This window comes from Ceratotherium simum, chromosome 33 (assembly GCF_057802395.1).
Source record: "Ceratotherium simum simum isolate JZ-2026a chromosome 33, ASM5780239v1, whole genome shotgun sequence".
Taxonomy (NCBI): Eukaryota; Metazoa; Chordata; class Mammalia; order Perissodactyla; family Rhinocerotidae; genus Ceratotherium; species Ceratotherium simum.
The window spans coordinates 2,416,912-2,434,178 of record NC_141932.1 but is presented as its reverse complement, the minus strand read 5'-3'; the positions used below and the strand labels follow the sequence as shown (position 1 = coordinate 2,434,178).

Below are 17,267 nucleotides of genomic sequence, written 5' to 3'. Positions count from 1 at the left end.
AGCCCACATAGGGGCCACCCCTGGAACATTGAGAACTGAGGGAAGCACACTGGAAGCCTCCTAAGGCATCACTTACATAAGGTCACCTATCCAAGAGCAGGACACGTAGCTGACCTACCTAATACGTAGACACAAGCACAGGGAAAGAGGCAAAATGAGGAGGCAAAAGAATACATTCCAAGTAAGGGAACAGGACAAAACCCCAGAAAAGGAACTAAGTGAAACAGAAATGAGCAACCTGCCTGACAGAGAGTTCAAACTAAGAGTGTTAAGGATGCTCACTGATCTGGGGAGAAGAATAGATGAACTCAGTGAGAATGTCAACAAACAAATGGAACATATAAAAAAGAACCAATCAGAAATGAAGAATACAATACTGGAAATGAAAAACTCATTAGAGGGACTCAAAAGCAGAGTAGAGGATACAGAAGAACAGATCAGTGAGCTGGAAGAAAGACTAGAAGAAATTACCCAAGGTGAACAGGTAAAAGAGAAAAGAATTAAAAAGAGTGAGGACAGTCTAAGGGACCTCTGGGACAACATCAAGCGCACTAACATCCGTGTTATAGGTGTCCCGGAAGGAGAAGAGCGAGACAAGGGGGCAGAGAATCTATTTCAAGAAATAATAGATGAAAACTTCCCTAACCTAAGGAAGGAAACAGACATCCAGGTACAGGAGGCACAGAGAGCCCCAAATAAGATAAACCCAAAGAGGCCCACACCAAGACACATCATAATCAAAATGTCCAGAATTAAAGATAAAGAGAGAATCCTAAAAGCCGCAAGAGAATGTCAAGTTACATACAAAGGAAACCCCATAAGGCTATCAGCTGACTTCTCAGCAGAAACCTTACAGGCTAGAAGAGAATGGCACGATATAAAGTGCTAAAAGGAAAAAACTTACAGCCAAGAATACTCTACCCAGCAAGGTTATCGTTCAAAATGGAAGGAGAGATCAAAATTTTCCCAGATAAGCAAAAATTAAAGGAGTTTGTCACCAAGAAACCAGTGTTACAAGAAATGTTAAAGGGACTGATTTAAGGGGAAAAGAGAAGACCACAAATAGGAAAAATTATCTATTTCCACGATTAGAACGTAATGGATACAAATGCACAAAAAAGAGGTTAGATATGATATCAAAAACATAAAAGGAGGGAGGAGGGTAGTTAAAGAGTACAGCTTTCAGACAGAGGTCAAACTAAAGTGACCATCAATTCTGTATAGAAGAAGTAAGGAACAGAGAAGGACTACTTAAACACTGAGGAAAAAAAAATAAAAAGTTAAAAATGGCAGTAAGTACATACTTATCAATAGCTACTTTAAACGTCAATGGACTAAATGCCCCAATTAAAAGGCATAGGGTGGCTGACTGGATAAAAAAACAAGACCCATATATATGCTGCATACAAGAGACACACTTCAGACCTAAAGACACTCACAAACTGAAAGTGAAGGGATGGAAAAAGATACTCCACGCAAATGGCAATGAAAAGAAAGCTGGGGTAGCAGTACTCATATCAGACAAAATAGACTTTAAAACAAAAACTGTAAAAAGAGACAAAGAAGGGCATTACATAATGATCAAGGGAACAATCCAACAAGAGGATATAACACTTGTAAATATCTACGCACCCAATGTAGGTGCACCTAAATATATAAAGCAATTGTTAACAAACATTAAAAGAGAAATAGACAGTAACACAATAATAGTAGGGGACTTGAACACTCCACTTACACCAATGGATAGATCATCCAAACAGAAGATCAATAAGGAAACATTGGCCTTAAACGACACACTAGAACAGATGGACCTAGTAGATATATACAGAGCATTCCATCCAAAAACCGAGGAATACACGTTCTTTTCAAATGCACATGGAACATTCTCCAAGATTGATCACATATTAGGCCACAAAACAAGTCTCCATAAATTTAAGAAGATTGAAATAATACCAAGCATCTTTTCTGACCACAACGGTATGAAACTAGAAATCAACAATAGGAAGAAAATCAGAAAAGCCACAAATACATGGAGATTAAACAAAATGCTACTGAACAACGACTGGGTTAACGAAGAAATCAAAGAAGAAATCAAAAAATACCTGGAGACAAATGAAAATGAAAATACGACATGCCAGAATTTATGGGATACAGCAAAAGCGGTTCTAAGAGGGAAGTTTATAGCGATACAGGCCTATCTCAACAAACAAGAAAAATCTCAAATAAACAATCTAAAAATGCACCTAAAGGAACTGGAAAAAGAAGAACAAACAAAGCCCAAAATCAGTCACCCCAGTATACTCAGGGAATGTAGACCTCTGTGCTCTCCAAACCCTGAAGGGAATTGTGGGTAAAGTGAGCCTCTTGGGAGTCCTCATTCCATCTTGCTGAACTGTTAAAGACATAGAAAAGACCAAGCTTTGCTCAAGGAGCAGTCTGGGTTCTACTGGTGGATTGCAGAGGTTTCTCTTCATGGATGTTGTTTCCTGTGATTCTCATGATGGATTTACACCTACTCCATGTGACCCAACAAGGAAACTGCCCCCCTCACTGTGGACTAATGTATGCCCTGATAAACATGGGATTGTCTAAGCCACTTTTGATTTTGGAGTTAGGTAGACTGTGTGGAAAGTTTAGGACAGAATTGTGGTTGGCAGTTGTGAAACGGTGGTGAACAGCTTTAGTGAGGCCCAATGTCATGTTAAGGGCACAGTATGAGTCAGAAAATAATTTTTAGTGCCATTTTGGCTTCATTTGCATTTCTTCCCAAGGCCTCATAGGAAAGACTGCAGGGCTTTGTGATCCTAATGGTGTGTGTGTGTGTCAGGTCTTTTTGTTGATCCAGAAGCCTCCCTGAGAAGGGGCACTTGTGAAACCTTCAGTGTGGAGAGCTGCATGAATTGTTTGCTTTCTTCCCAGTGATTCCCCATATTTCCTGGCAGTGTTGATGGGAAGCTATTTCCCAGGTCTTTGTGGAGCTATGTGCAGTGAAGGAGAGAATATGGTAGGCATGTGTCACCAGTTGGAAGACCTACTGGGGCCAGGTGAGAACAATAATTGTTCCAGAGACCTAGGTGTGAGAAATAGGGAGTGGAGAAGATGCAGCAAACCACAGGGAATACGCCACTTCTCAAGGTGCATCCATAGATGTTTGTGTGTCTGTGGCTTCATGTTATGAGGATGTGTAAAACTTCTCAGGACTTCCATGTCTATGTTTCTTCTGTGGCTACAGTATTTTTCAGTGTGAATATTCTAAAGACTTTGTGAACTCCCTTTGCCTTTCTGGGCTGTTCTCCAAATGATACCTGCACACACACAAAAGCAGCGTGTGAGAGAAGATAGATCTTATAGTCTAGAAAAGTGATTTTTTGAGCTACCAGAGTTCCTGCTGACTCAGATGGATATTATCTTCGTGAGTTGGTAGATTTGGTGCCAGTGGAAGGACTGCCTTTCCCAGCTTATGAGGAAATGAGCCCTCATCTTATAAGTCAATATTATGTTGGCAAAAACTATGGTTTCCGCCCAAAAAGAGGGGCTGATGGATTTTTTTGTGTGTATGGAATCGTCAGCTTTTTTTTTTTTTTGGTGAGGAAGATCAGCCCTGAGCTAACATCCATGCTAATCCTCCTCTTTTTGCTGAGGAAGACCAGCTCTGAGCTAACATCCACTGCCAATCCTCCTCCTCTTTTTCCCCAAAGCCCCAGTAGATAGTTGTATGTCATAGTTGCACATCCTTCTAGTTGCTGTATGTGGGCCTCGGCCTCAGCATGGCTGGAGAGGCGGCGCGTCGGTGCGCACCCGGGATCCGAACCCGGGCCGCCAGTAGCGGAGCACATGCACTTAACCACTAAGCCATGGGGCCGGCCCAAGGAATCATAAGTTTTAAAACAGGATTGGTCTATAATGTTCATATGCAAAACTACACATAGTAAGTGTATGGTGATAAATTTTTGACATCTGTATATACCCTTCTAACTGTTGCCATAATCATGATAATGGGCGTATCCATTACAGTGAACTTACCTACTGGCTCCCCATAATCCCTCTAGCTTGCTCTCCCAACCCTTCATCCCTATGAAATCATTGATTTCCTTTCTATGTTAGAATGTTACATAAGTGGAGACATAAAGCATTTACTCTTTTGGTGTGGTTTCTTGCAGAGAGCACAATTATTTGAGATTTATCTATGTTGCCTATATGAATAGGTTACTCTCTTTGCTAAGTTGTATGGATATACCACATAATGTTTATACATTCATCTGTTACTGTGTATATGGTTTGTAGTTTTTAGCTATTAAAATAAAGCTGCAGTGAACATCTATATATATATTGTTATATAGACAAATGCTTTTCCTCACTTTAGTTAATATCCAGCAGCACAGTTTCTGGGTCATAGAGTATGTGAATGTTTAGCTTCTTAAGAGACAGTCAAGCTTTTCTAATGTGGTGGGGTTTTCTTTTCTTTCTTTTAAGATTTTCGGCAGAAGATCCAGAACCAGAGTTCCAGTTCTTTTACATCATTTCCAACACTTGGTATGGTCAAGCTTTGTCATTTTAGTGATCTGATAAGTGTATAGTGGTGTCTTCTGATTTTAATTTGTATTTCCCTAATGACACAATGTTGAAATTTCTGTTCATATGATTTGTCATCTTAATTACTGAGGTTTGATATTTCTTCATAGATTCTTGTTAAAAATCTCCATTAGAAATATTTGGCAATATATTCTTCCAGTCTTGATCTTGTTTTTCAGTTGCTTTTCCAATAAAAGTTCTTAATGTTAATAGTCTTATTTGTCCATTTATTGTTTTACTGATTATTCTTTTGTTGTTGTATATAAGAAATGTTTGCCAAATCTCAACACATAATTTTTCCTCTGTGTCCCTCTGTAACTGTTACAGTTTAAGTTTTTTTTTGTTTTTTTAAATGATCTATTTTCAGTTAATTCTTAGAAGTTCTTTTTTTTTAATATGGATACCAATTGCTGCAGTGATATGGGTGTAAAATATTATTCCTTCTTCCCTGAATTGTTTTTGTATCTTTATTGAAGGTCAATCATTTATATATATCTTCATTTCTAGACTTTCTCTTCTGTTGCACTTATGTATTTTATTTATGCCAATACTTTTTATGTGTTAACATAATTTGTTTTTATAACACAGTCCTTTGTCACTTAACAATGGGGATATATTCTGAGGAATTTGTCTTTAGGGAATTTTGTTGTTATGTGAACATCATAGAGTGTACTTACACAAACCTAGATGGTACAGCCTGCAATACATCTAGGCTGTATGGTACTAATCTTGTGGGACCACCATCGTACATGCAGTCCGTCATTGACTGAAATGTCATTATGTGGCACATGACTCTTGAAATCAAGGTCATGTGCTCTTCCAACTTCCTTCTTTTTCAAAATTGTTTGTCCGTTTTTGGTACTTTGCCTTTCCAAAACCAGTTTTAGAATTCACTTATCAATTTCTACATCACAAAAAAGCCTAATAGGATTTTGTTTGAGATTGCATTGAATCTGTAATTTAGAGAGAAATAGTGGCCCAGTCCATGAACATGATATATCTCCTTTTATTTAGATCTCATTTAGTTTTTGTTAGCAATGTATTTTAGTGTTCTGTTTACAGGTCTCAGGTATCATACATTTCCAAGTATTTTTTACGTCTGATAATATTGTAAATGGTAATTTTAAAAAAATGAATTTTCCAATTCAGTGCTATTACATTGAAAGAGATACCAAATTAAGGACAGAAGGTATTCTCTCTAATCTTATAAATAACATCTACAAAGCAACTGTTACAAATACTATAACTTAAGATCCATTATTAAAATATTCCCATGAGATGAAAACAAAAGACAGACAGCTGCTTATTGCTCTCTTAATATTATCCTGGAGTTCCAATTTCGTTAAATAAGGTAAGATAATGAATATGTAATAATTGGAAAGGAAGGAATAAACCATGTAAAATATTCCTCGATTGCAGTCTTCACTATGAGTCCAAATATGCACACCCAATTTACTGCCTCAATGCAGCCCAACGTCCTTGTTCATCACCTGTGCTCTGCTCTTCTTTCTTATGACCCATCACCGTCCATTACACTATGCAGCTAAATATCATAGATGAACTGCTTATTATCTTTTCCATCATCTACAGAGTCAGATCCAGGAGGGAAATTTCTGTTTACATTTTGTGCACTGATATATTCCATATTCCTAGTAACATGCCTGAAACACCTAAGGTACATAATCAGTGATTTAAAATAGTGAACTAAGTAACAACACAGATTTAACATTCATTTGCATGACTCTGGATACACTTTCTAACTTTACTCACACTATCTTTTCTTCAGTTTCCCTACCCTCAATGCTCTCAGGAATGGGAAGAAACCATATTTTGCAAAGACCCTTTGATTGACTAAAACGCTCCAAGAGGCATTTGATTGTCTTCCTTCTCTCATTTATTAGATCTCAGATTCCCTTTCTCACATTCCATTAGGATTCTGATTGTTTCTTTCAAAAGCAAGTTTTCCCCCATCAGTTTCTGCCATTTCTGATAGACATCTCATTAAGCTCTTTTCATAGTTTTCAGTGGTTTACACAATCTCAAGTATTTTCCAGAGATAATCTCCAGTCCCCATGCAGACACTGTCACTGCACTTACAGGTGAAATGACAATCACTTCCCGGGAAGGAGATGAAATCATGGAGCCCAAACCTTTATTTCCGGCCCCTCTGTCCCCTTTGCACAATTTCAGTGATGCTGCCATGGCAGTCCCTGTCCTGGGAGCAAATTCAAATTTAGCAAGTAGCTCTTCTCTCCAGGTATCAGGTTCTTAGAAAGCATTTATCTCAGGAAACCCAGGATTAACTATTCTTAACATAAATTTGGCTTCCTGAGGTTGGGACCAAAAAAACACAATGCTTAGACAGAAAGATAGATAAATGCAAACACATACAAACAAGAGAGATTTTGCTGAGGAAATAAGAGGCATCTTGTCAACCTGCTTCAGGAAGTGCCTGACATCACCCCTGTCTCCCCAGTTACATTGTTTGGAAACTTCTCTCACTTGCCTCTCGCTGAATGCACTGACCAAAACAGTTCACTCTAAAGGCTTCAAGATACAGGCAGGTTGTGGGGAATAAGATAATGAAGGTTTGCTCCCACTGTGTCTATGTATCGGTGGATGGTGTGTGTATGTGCATATCGTTGTGTGTGTGTGTTTATGTGTTTTGTTTTGAGCAGGGCCATGTTGTGCTAAATGGAATCATTAGTAATGTGACTCTAAATTTCTATCATCAGTGGAAAGCTGTTAACAGTCTCTCTCATTTAGACCATTCAAAGGCTTGTGTATCAGTTATAAAATGTAAATCTTATGTAAAGGTGAACATGACAAAAATATTGTGAGGTATGGAAAATGGAATAATTAGGACTTAAATAGCAAAATACAAATGCTACCCTCACATTTAAGCAGATTTTAAAAGTGCCTGGATGTTCTCATTCTCATACTAATCGACACTGTCTCTACCCTCCAAGGACCTCTGCTTCCATTCTTGTATCTATAAAAATGGATCCATTCTTTATATATTATCTATGTATCTATCACCTCTTTGCTTTAGTGTGGTTTCACCTCAACCATATGTCCCATTTATAAGATAATCTTTCTCAAACAGAAAATAAAAATTCAGACCAGACACCCTGTTAGAAGAATGGGTCCACCCTCCACTGTCTAAGAACACGAGGCATTTAATTTAGACCCTTCCTACGTCTCCACAGAACTGCTACAATCAGGGGAAATTATGAGTCATTATTTCCTGTGAATCACTGGAGATCTTTAGGGGCTGGAGTGGTCTGTAACCTCAGCAATGTCATGATTGTCAGGCTCTGGGTCTATGCAAACTTGCAACTTCCCACGGTAAATTCTATTGACGTGTTTCTGTGATTTCACTTTACCTTGTGATTCCTCTTGACGATGTTTCCTGGTTCTTTCCTTTATCCCTTGTCTTACTTTGCTACATTGTTCTAGTTTTGTAAACTGTCTTCCTTACTCTAGTGAGTTCCTATTTTTTTTTCCACTTCAACCTTAAGTAGTATTGTAAAAACTATAATGCTTTCTGTGACTATTTTGAAAGAACCCATGTGTGTAGAAAGTTAAATGGAATAATGAAACAGATACACTACTCCCCTCCTCCATCCCAAAGTCCCCAACCCAGGGAAGGAACACTGTTCACAGTTGGTGAGGGTCCCTCCAGACGGATATTCTTCTACTGATGAATATTTGAAACATCTCTGAGAACACTCCTTTGCTTGACCTCATGCTCGGTGAATTCCTTCTGTGCATTCTCTTGTCAAACGTCCTGATCTGTGTCCATGAAACACACATGATCACAGCCAGTGGGATCAGTGCTTCCACCAGCCAGGACTCATGTCCCCACAGGTTGATGTATGTTTATCAAGATTCAGTTTTCTTCCACGAAACTTTAATGACTTGAATTACATAATCTATTTATCATGATGAGAACAACTAAAATAAGATTTCAAAAACATGTAGATATTCTCTAAATCCAAAATTAACTACTCTGAGAAAGAAAACAACTTTAGATTCTAAAAAAGAATGTTATTGGGGTAAATGGGGTGATTCAAACTAAAATAGTTTAAAGAAAAATATGATATAAGCCTATGCATAATCTGTGGTTAAATAAGGTCAAAATGTCTTTTAATTAAGGGCACCTTAATGAGCCCCAATTTCTAAATTGTATTTAATTATAGATGTGACAGGAGAGAAAAATATGAATTTTGTATCAGAGAATTATGAACCATAATGTATTTTGGCAAATTCATACATGTTAGGGTTGGAAACAATAGAGGAGTATTTTCAATTTCATTGGTAATTTCATGATCATTTGTGAGACAAACACATTTGATAAGCATGTGAATGTGTCTGTTAAGTACCATTTGTTCATATACATTGCCACCATTAGTTTTTGGTAGGTTAGCAATTGAATTACTTTTTTTACACTGAGGTTATTGTTGATAGGTTTCTCTTCTATGTTCTATCTAGATAAAACTTGAAGGTTTAATTTTAATTTGTGTTTTTAATATAATTTCATTATGATGAAATAAAATGGCCTCTGCTTTGGACCATGTATAGTGATGATTTCCTCAATGCAAAGTTATGAAAATAATACTCCAAAATTTTTACTTAGAGATTTATCATTCTTTACATTTTCAGATCCAGTGTGTTACTTAGTTTTTATTATGAGGTCAAAAGTTACCTCTATTTTATTGAACTAATGGTACAAATATTTAAATATCATGTATTAAACAAATAATTTCTCAAGAAGTTGATAATTTCTATTTATCAGGAAACATATCCATATATATCTGTGTGTGATTTGTTTAGATGCTTTTTATTCTGTGCCATTGACTTTTCTCATTTGTTTCGTTTTCAGTATAAAGCAATAGTTATTATCAATTATCTTCATTTCCCTTGAGTTTTTAAAATTTATTTTCAAAATTTTGATATTTTGTAACACTTGGGAAATGTTAGAAATATTTCCAAAAATACGTATTAACAAAATATTTATATCGGAATCATGTTAAATAATATACTTATATTGTAAAATTATATTTACACATGTTATCTCAGCCTATAGTTTGTCTCTGCTATTGCTTATTTCTGATCATCATATTTTCATAGAGTTTTAAACTGTGCTTCTATTTTCCTTAAAATTACCTAGTTTTAGTGTTGTTTTTGTCAAAGTTGTTTCTTTTTTTTAATGTGTTCATACCAATGAATTTTGCCAAAACATGATTTGGAAAGGACTTTAAGATATCTTTGCAGGAATATTTGCATTGTACATATCCCTTGGAATTTCAATTGAAATATTTATTGTGAAAATCAACAATTCACAAGCAGTTTTAAGAATTAATACAGAGACATCCCGTGTATACTTTAGCCAGTTTCCCCAGTAGTAGCATTTTTAGGTGTATATTATAATATCACAACAATGACATTGGCATTGATTCTGTCTACTGATCTGCTTCAGACTCTCCTAGTTATGATTGAAATCGGTGTGTGTGTGTATGTGTGTGTGTGTGTGTCTGTGTATCCCTCTGGGTTTTTTTTTTTTTAATTTTTTGTTTATTGCAGTAACATTGGTTTATAACATTGTAAAAATTTCAGGTGTACATCATTATACTTCTATTTCTGCATAGATTACATCATGTTCACCACCAAAATACTAATTACAACCCATCACCACACACATGTACCGAATTATCCCTTTCACCCTCCTCCTTCCCCACTTCCCCTCTGGTAACCACCGATCCAATCTCTGTCTCTATGTGTTTGTTTATTGTTGTTATTAATGAAGGAAATCATACGGTATTTGACCTTCTCCCTCTGACTTATTTCACTCTGGGTTTTAAAGCCACTTTCCTTGTCTGGATAGGCCATCAGGCCAACACACAATCATTCTCACTTTTTCTTTCATTTTACTTTGATTTCATGGATTTTTAAGTTCCCTTTGGATTTAACATTGTTTAAACATTATGGAAAACACTTAAATTTGTACAAACTCAAAAGTATAACAAGAAAATTCCATAAACTTTCATTACTATCGCTCCAATCAGTTAATTCTCTGTCTCTATATTTATACCCTTCCACTTGACTCAGAAAAGAGCATATTTTGTACACTGTTCTGGACCATAGTTTTTACCTTGAGAATATATCCTGGAGAAAATTCCACAGAATTAGTTCTGCTGTCACGCAGTGTATATTTTCCAGAAAAGCAGTAAGCTATGCAAAAGCCAAAATATAAATCACAATTCTTATTGAGACCCTCAAAATGTCATCAGTAAAACATAAAAAGGAAGAAGGAAGCCTAATATATACAGTGGCACAGTTCTACACATGTTCAGAGTTTGAGAAACACATCAATACTGTAGTAAATATGGCACCTGATCTTTAAAAGCCTGAAATTAGTTTGTGGAAGTGGGTGTCAGCACGATGGCAGCTTGCAAGTTACTGTGAAGTGGTGGAAGGAGGGTTGCCTAAAACTCACCCACCAGCAGTGAATGGGTTTGGCTTGTAACACATGGTGAACTGGGGTAGCGGGTAGTTGTTTGAGTTGTGTGCTGTGTGTTTTTTTCTATTCCTACGTGAGTTGTTTCAGCTGGGTGCAGTTTTCTGCATTCCAGTCTTTCTCGCAGAAGAAACACACATAACCAAAAGTAAAATTAGCTTTCTTCTCAAAGTGTGTCCTAATTTCTTAATTGTGTTGGAAAACATACTGGAACAACACTGACTGGATCCGTGTATGGAGATCTCCTTTCCTCATCGCCACAGCTGGAGAGCTCTGTTGTGCAACTGTGCCCTCACTCATTCACCCAGTTCCTTAGAGATGGCCACTGAGGTGATTTCTCACGCAGTTCTTCAGTGAATCGCCTTTGCACAAATATGCACATAGTGTTAATGTCCGCTTAAAGTGAGAAACTATGAGTTAGGAGAAGCACAGAAACGTACTTTATAGTGATGGTAAGATATTTATTTCTGCTTTTTTGCCTACTAATTCCACTGACTTTGAAAGAAATGAATACCCCTTATATATTGACGTAATGGATTCTGGCAAATTGGAATTGGGGATTATCTTCCTCATTCAGACTTCAGCTGGGATCCTCGGAAATGCATCCCTCCTTTGTCTTTATAATTTTACTCTGCTCACTAGACACAAGGTGAGACCCACAGACCTGATTCTCAACTAACTGGTCTTAGCCAATTCTTTGGTCCTTTTCTCCAAAGGGATACCTCAAACAATGGTGCTTTTGGATGGAAATATTTTCTGGATGATGCTGCGTGTAAACTTGTCTTTTATTACAGACTGAGCGCAGAGGTTTCCTTCAGCACTGTCTCCTCACTGGTGTCCAGGCCATCAAGCTCAACCCTAGTATTTGTAGGTGGATGGAGCTCAAGATTAGATCCCCCAAATTCACTGGCTTTTGCTGTTTCCTCTGCTGGATCCTACATCTCTTGATTAATTCATGTATTCCTATAATAACGAATGGTCCATTAAATAGCAAAAACCTCAGTGTGAAAAAAAATTATGGATACTGTTTCTGGACAATGCCAGAGAGATTATGCAGTCACATATTTTCCCCTGACTTTATTAGTTTGATCCTCATGGTTTGGGTCAGTAGCTCCATGGTCATTGTCCTGCACAGACACAGGGAGCAATTCCAATGCATTCACAACAACAGCCTCTCCCTCCGACCTTCCCACGAGGCCAGACCTCACACACCACCCTAGTCCTGGTAAGCTCCCTTGTTACCTTTTAGTCAGTCTATATCCTCTTGACAGTTTGGATGACACTGGTGCAAATCCAGGTTGGTGGATGGGTCACAGCTCTGCGCTCGTGGCCTCATGTTTCCAGCGTTCAGCCCCTTCGTGCTCATCGTCGGTGACGCTCGGCTCCCTCAGTTCAGCTTTTCCTGCAGGACACGGAGAAACTGTCTTCCTGTCGTTACACTGCCGTGAGTTTGTTCTCTTCCTGGCAGGCAGTCATTCATTTCAACATTTCTTAATATTTGGTTAACTATTACGTGCCAGGAATTTGTGATGCCATGGCAAATAAGGCCGGTAATGTTCCTGACCACATGCATCTTATAATAGAGCTAAAAATGAATGTAATGTTCTTAATTATACACAGATTGTTTAATCTAACCATGTTAGGTTGTTCAGTGGAGATGTTCAGGGGACTTTAAAATACTGTAAATAGAACAAAATTTCTAAGTTTAGGGAATTAGGAGACATCTGTCACTTTGAGCTTTTGAAGATACATGGAAGGATTTTTTAAAAATATATTTTTGAAACATAATTGGGTCCAGTTCTTTCTGACAGAAAGAAAATCACCTGGAAAGATCCTATGCAGCCTCACAGGATTGGGAAAAATTCTGTGTGTTTGGGTGTTGAGGGGCAAGGGGAGCAACAGATTATGAATCTAGAAAGAAAGGTGCTGGAGAGCTCTGGTTGAGTGCTTCTGACAGGCCCAGAAATCTGAATATTTGTTTTAAAAAAATGACAGGACAGTGAAGGGGTTCAAGCTGTGCATTAAAATGTCAGTGATCCTTATTTAAATTATTTATAAAGTATTTAATTCAAAATTTACTTGTTTAATACTAACACATTAACTATAATTTAAATTCTATATACTTAATATTAATTAGTCCTCAAAAATAATGCATTATCAATGTCTAATGCTCAGCTTTTAGTTTCTAACATTTACAAAAGATTTTCTTACTCATTTTCATGTAAAGGATGATTTTCAATAGAGAAAAGCTGTTTTTTAAAAGATTTAACTCTTTCCTTATAGTAAATTGATCATACTCTTGTTTACTTTTGGATTTTCCTTTTCTTTTTAATTGAGGAAGATTAGCCCTGAACTAACATCTGTTGCCAGTCTTCCTCTTTTTTTTTGCTTGAGGAAGATTAGCTCTGAGCTCAAATTTGTGCCAATCTTCCTGCACTTTATATGTGGTTGCCACCACGGCATGGCTGACAAGTGGTGTAGGTCCACACCTGGGATCTAAACCTGCGAATTTGGGCCAATGAAGTGGAGCACACCAAACTTAACCACTATGCCACGGGGCTCGCCCCTGGATTCTTCTTTAATCTGCAGTATCTGAAAATTCCTAGTATTTTTCTGCAAGTACTTTTTAATTATCTACATAACCTCTGTAATTATATTTCATATCTTGAAATGCCAATCGTTTTATTTATACCCAACTTGTCAGCCCTTAAATCTTGCTCATTTCCAATTTCGTCACATTTATTTTTATTTCCATATTTTACCTTCTTACAAAATTCATATACTCAAAATATTTCTTGAATTCAGTTTTTAAAGAACAGTCTGTAACACTGCCTTTCCTTCATGAAACTTTAATTTTCCTCAGCAGTAAAATAAAAAATCTGTTGGGTACTTCACACATTACTTTTTAAAAGTATAAATAAATATCTGCTTTAAATATTAGTCTGGTGGGATATTGATATTGACTTTTTTTATGACCTTTCTTTCATTTTTAATCCAACTTCCTCAAAGCCTAAGTTGATACTCAAGAAAGGATTCCACCTGTCTTGGTCACTTGGATTACAGCAATATTTTCTTTTGAATATTTAAAAAGCTACCTCAAGAGTCCCAAAACACTTCCAATGCCATAGCCTCCTGTGCATTTATGTAGTAACCAGAAAGCTTGAAGAGTTCAGTCTATCGTTGACATGTGTAATTACTTACACTGGACTCTGTAATGATGTAAATAGTCCCCATCATTTCCATCTAGTTAGTCTTTGCCATCCCTATAACATTTTATAGGCTTATTCTCTCCCAACCATAAATACCTCACTTCAGACCCTGAAATGAACTACTCTCTGGTATCCCCATATTGTGGTGCATGAGGCCACAACAAGCATTTCTGTGCTGTCTTGGCTGTCAGGCTCAGCTGCTGTCCAGCTCCAGGGATTCCTTTCTCAGCAGAGGAGTCAGGCAATGCCCTTCAGTTGGCCCATTCTCTGCCCTGCACCTCCTCTCCCCTGTACAGCATAAAGTAAAATCACTTCCTGACAAGACTGGAAGGATAGTTATACAAGAGTTCCAAAATTATGTTCTACTTTGGGGGCTGTTCTCCACAGACCATGATGGCTCATTGAAGGTAGGCGCCCACTGCCCAGTACACAGAGTGTGTCTCTCATATGAAGATGGAATCTTGGTCTATTTAGAGTGACTATTTAATCCAACATGCATGGTAAACAATTAAGGATTCCCAAGTGAAAATTTCATATGACTCATTTTCCATGTAAAGTCAATTATTTTGTCATCCTGCACCTTGAAACTATAACAGCCATGTTGCCACATCCTCAAGAAGGAAGTCAACTTGAAGAGACTCAAATGAGCAGGAGTTCAGTGTAGAGTCTGAAGCGTCACTGAAATGTAGGTCAGGCACAGGACTTTTTTTTTTTTTGGTTGAGGAAAAGTCACCCTGAACTAACATGCGTTGCCAATCTTCCTCTTCTTTTGCTTGAGGCAGATTAGCCCTGAGCTACCATCTGTGCCAATCTTCCTCTAGTCTGTATGTGGGTCACCAACACAGCATGGTCAACAAGGGGTGTAGGTCCAAACCCAGAATCTGAACCCACGAACCCTGGCCACTGAAGTGGAGCACGCCAAACTCAACCACCATGCCACGGGGCTGGCCCCACAGGACATTTTTTGAAGGCAAGAATTGCATTGTCTATCCATATTGTTAGGAGTCATATTTTACCAGGCCTATAGCCTAGACCACTTATGGGATATACAGTAATATACTGCAGTGTCTGTCAGCCTGAAGAGTTTCTGAAGAAAAAGAAGATTAAGAAGAAGGAGGAAGAAATGGAAGAGGGGAAGGAGAAGGAGGGTTAGGGGAGGGGGAGAAAAAACTACCAGATTCAAATGAGTACAAAATTAAAAAAAAGGGCAAACCTGGGGGCCGGCCCAGTGATGTAGCAGTTGTTTGCACACTGTGCTTCGGTGGCCCTGGTTTGGCAGGTTCAGATCCCGGGTGCGCACCAACGCACTGTTTGTCAAGTCATGCTGTGGCGGCATCCTATACAAAGTAGAGGAAGATGGGCACAGATGTTAGCTCAGGGCCGATCTTCCTCAGCAAAAAGAGGAAGATTGGCATTGGATGTTAGCTCAGGGCTAATTTTCCTCACCAAAAAAAAGTGGGGGTCGGCAAAACTGTGTTAGAAGTTAGAATGCTAGAGGTTGGAAATACTACATGTTAGAAAGCTTTGGTGGAATGACAGTGATGCTCACAAAAATGCTGGGATTCTGATGCTGTTCTTTTATTGATTGAAGTGCTGGCGTAAGAGATGTGTCGCCCCTGGGAACATCCACTGAGCTGTACAACTCTGATGTGCTCATTTTGCAGATCGCCGTGTGTGTCATACCAGTCTGCCACTTCGACCCTCCATGTTTGTTCTCCACTTCCATTCACAGATTCTCCTTTCTCTCTAAACCTGCTTCATGCTCTATGGCTCCCTCATGTTTAGCTGATGCCCTCATGTCCTTCTTCCTTCAGAAAGTGGAGTAAGGAGCATCTTCTCACTGTATACCCATCCCCTAGTTGAAATATGTTGCTGCAGGAGGACTCCCCTTCTCTCTCTTCTCTCATCATATAAGATGAGCTTTCTCTGTCCTCAAGGGCTAGTTCCCCACATGGGCTCTGGATCCTACCTTCTCTTGACATCTGAAGGGTTCTAGCCCTGCTGTTTCCACTTTCTCCTCCGTCATCTCTCCTGGGTTACTCCCATCAGCATACAAGTATGGTCTCACATCGACTCTTTTGAAAGAAAAACACTCTTGTCTCCACCACTTCCCGTAACTCCATTCCATTTCCTGATGCTCCCTGGCTCCTCTTCCCCTCTCACTGTTCATCCCAGGCAGGTCTGTATAGGTCCACAGAGACTACTCCTGTCAACATCACCACTGACTCCATTTTAGTCTAGTGGTTACTTCTGCATCCTCAGCTCAATTAATTCTCAGGAATTTTCAATAAAATTGGTCGATGTTTCCCATTCCAAACCTTCCATACTGTCCTTGATATTCCCTAAACTCCAGACTCATTTTTCCAACTTTTTACCTGACCTTCTAAATTGCCTCTCTGATATCTTTTTTTTTTAAAGATTTTATTTATTTATTTTTCCCCCAAAGCCCCAGTAGATAGTTGTCTGTCATAGTTGCACATCCTTCTAGTTGCTGTATGTGGGACGCAGCCTCAGCATGGCCGGAGAAGCGGTGCGTCGGTAAGTGCCCGGGACCCGAACCCGGGCCGCCAGCAGCGGAGCGCGCGCACTTAACCCCTAAGCCACGGGGCCGGCCCACCTCTCTGATATCTTAATGTACTCCAGATTGAGCAGTTTTCCCAATCTTTATCACAAACCTATCCTCTTTGTCATTTCTTTCTATCTCTATGAACAACACTATTAGCTTATCAGTCGATTTTTAGCCAAAAATGTAGCAATTTTCTATCCTTGATTCATCTCTTTTCCTGATCAGTTAAAATGTTTCAGCAAGTCTTCTTCTAAAAATTTATTCCAAATGCATCACAAACATAAAACCTAACATTACCCAACTTCTAGAAGATGACATGAAGGAAAATCTTTGTTACCACAGTTAAGCAAATACTTCTCAGATAAAACAACAAAAATGAAAAGTAACAGAAAAAAATGAG

General features: G+C 38.3%; 1 pseudogene; it reads left to right on the top strand.

Moving 5' to 3' along the window:
* Window positions 1-11,624: 11,624 nt before the first annotated feature.
* Window positions 11,625-12,540, top strand: LOC101407647 (vomeronasal type-1 receptor 1-like; annotated as a pseudogene).
* The last annotated feature ends 4,727 nt before the right edge of the window (window positions 12,541-17,267 follow it).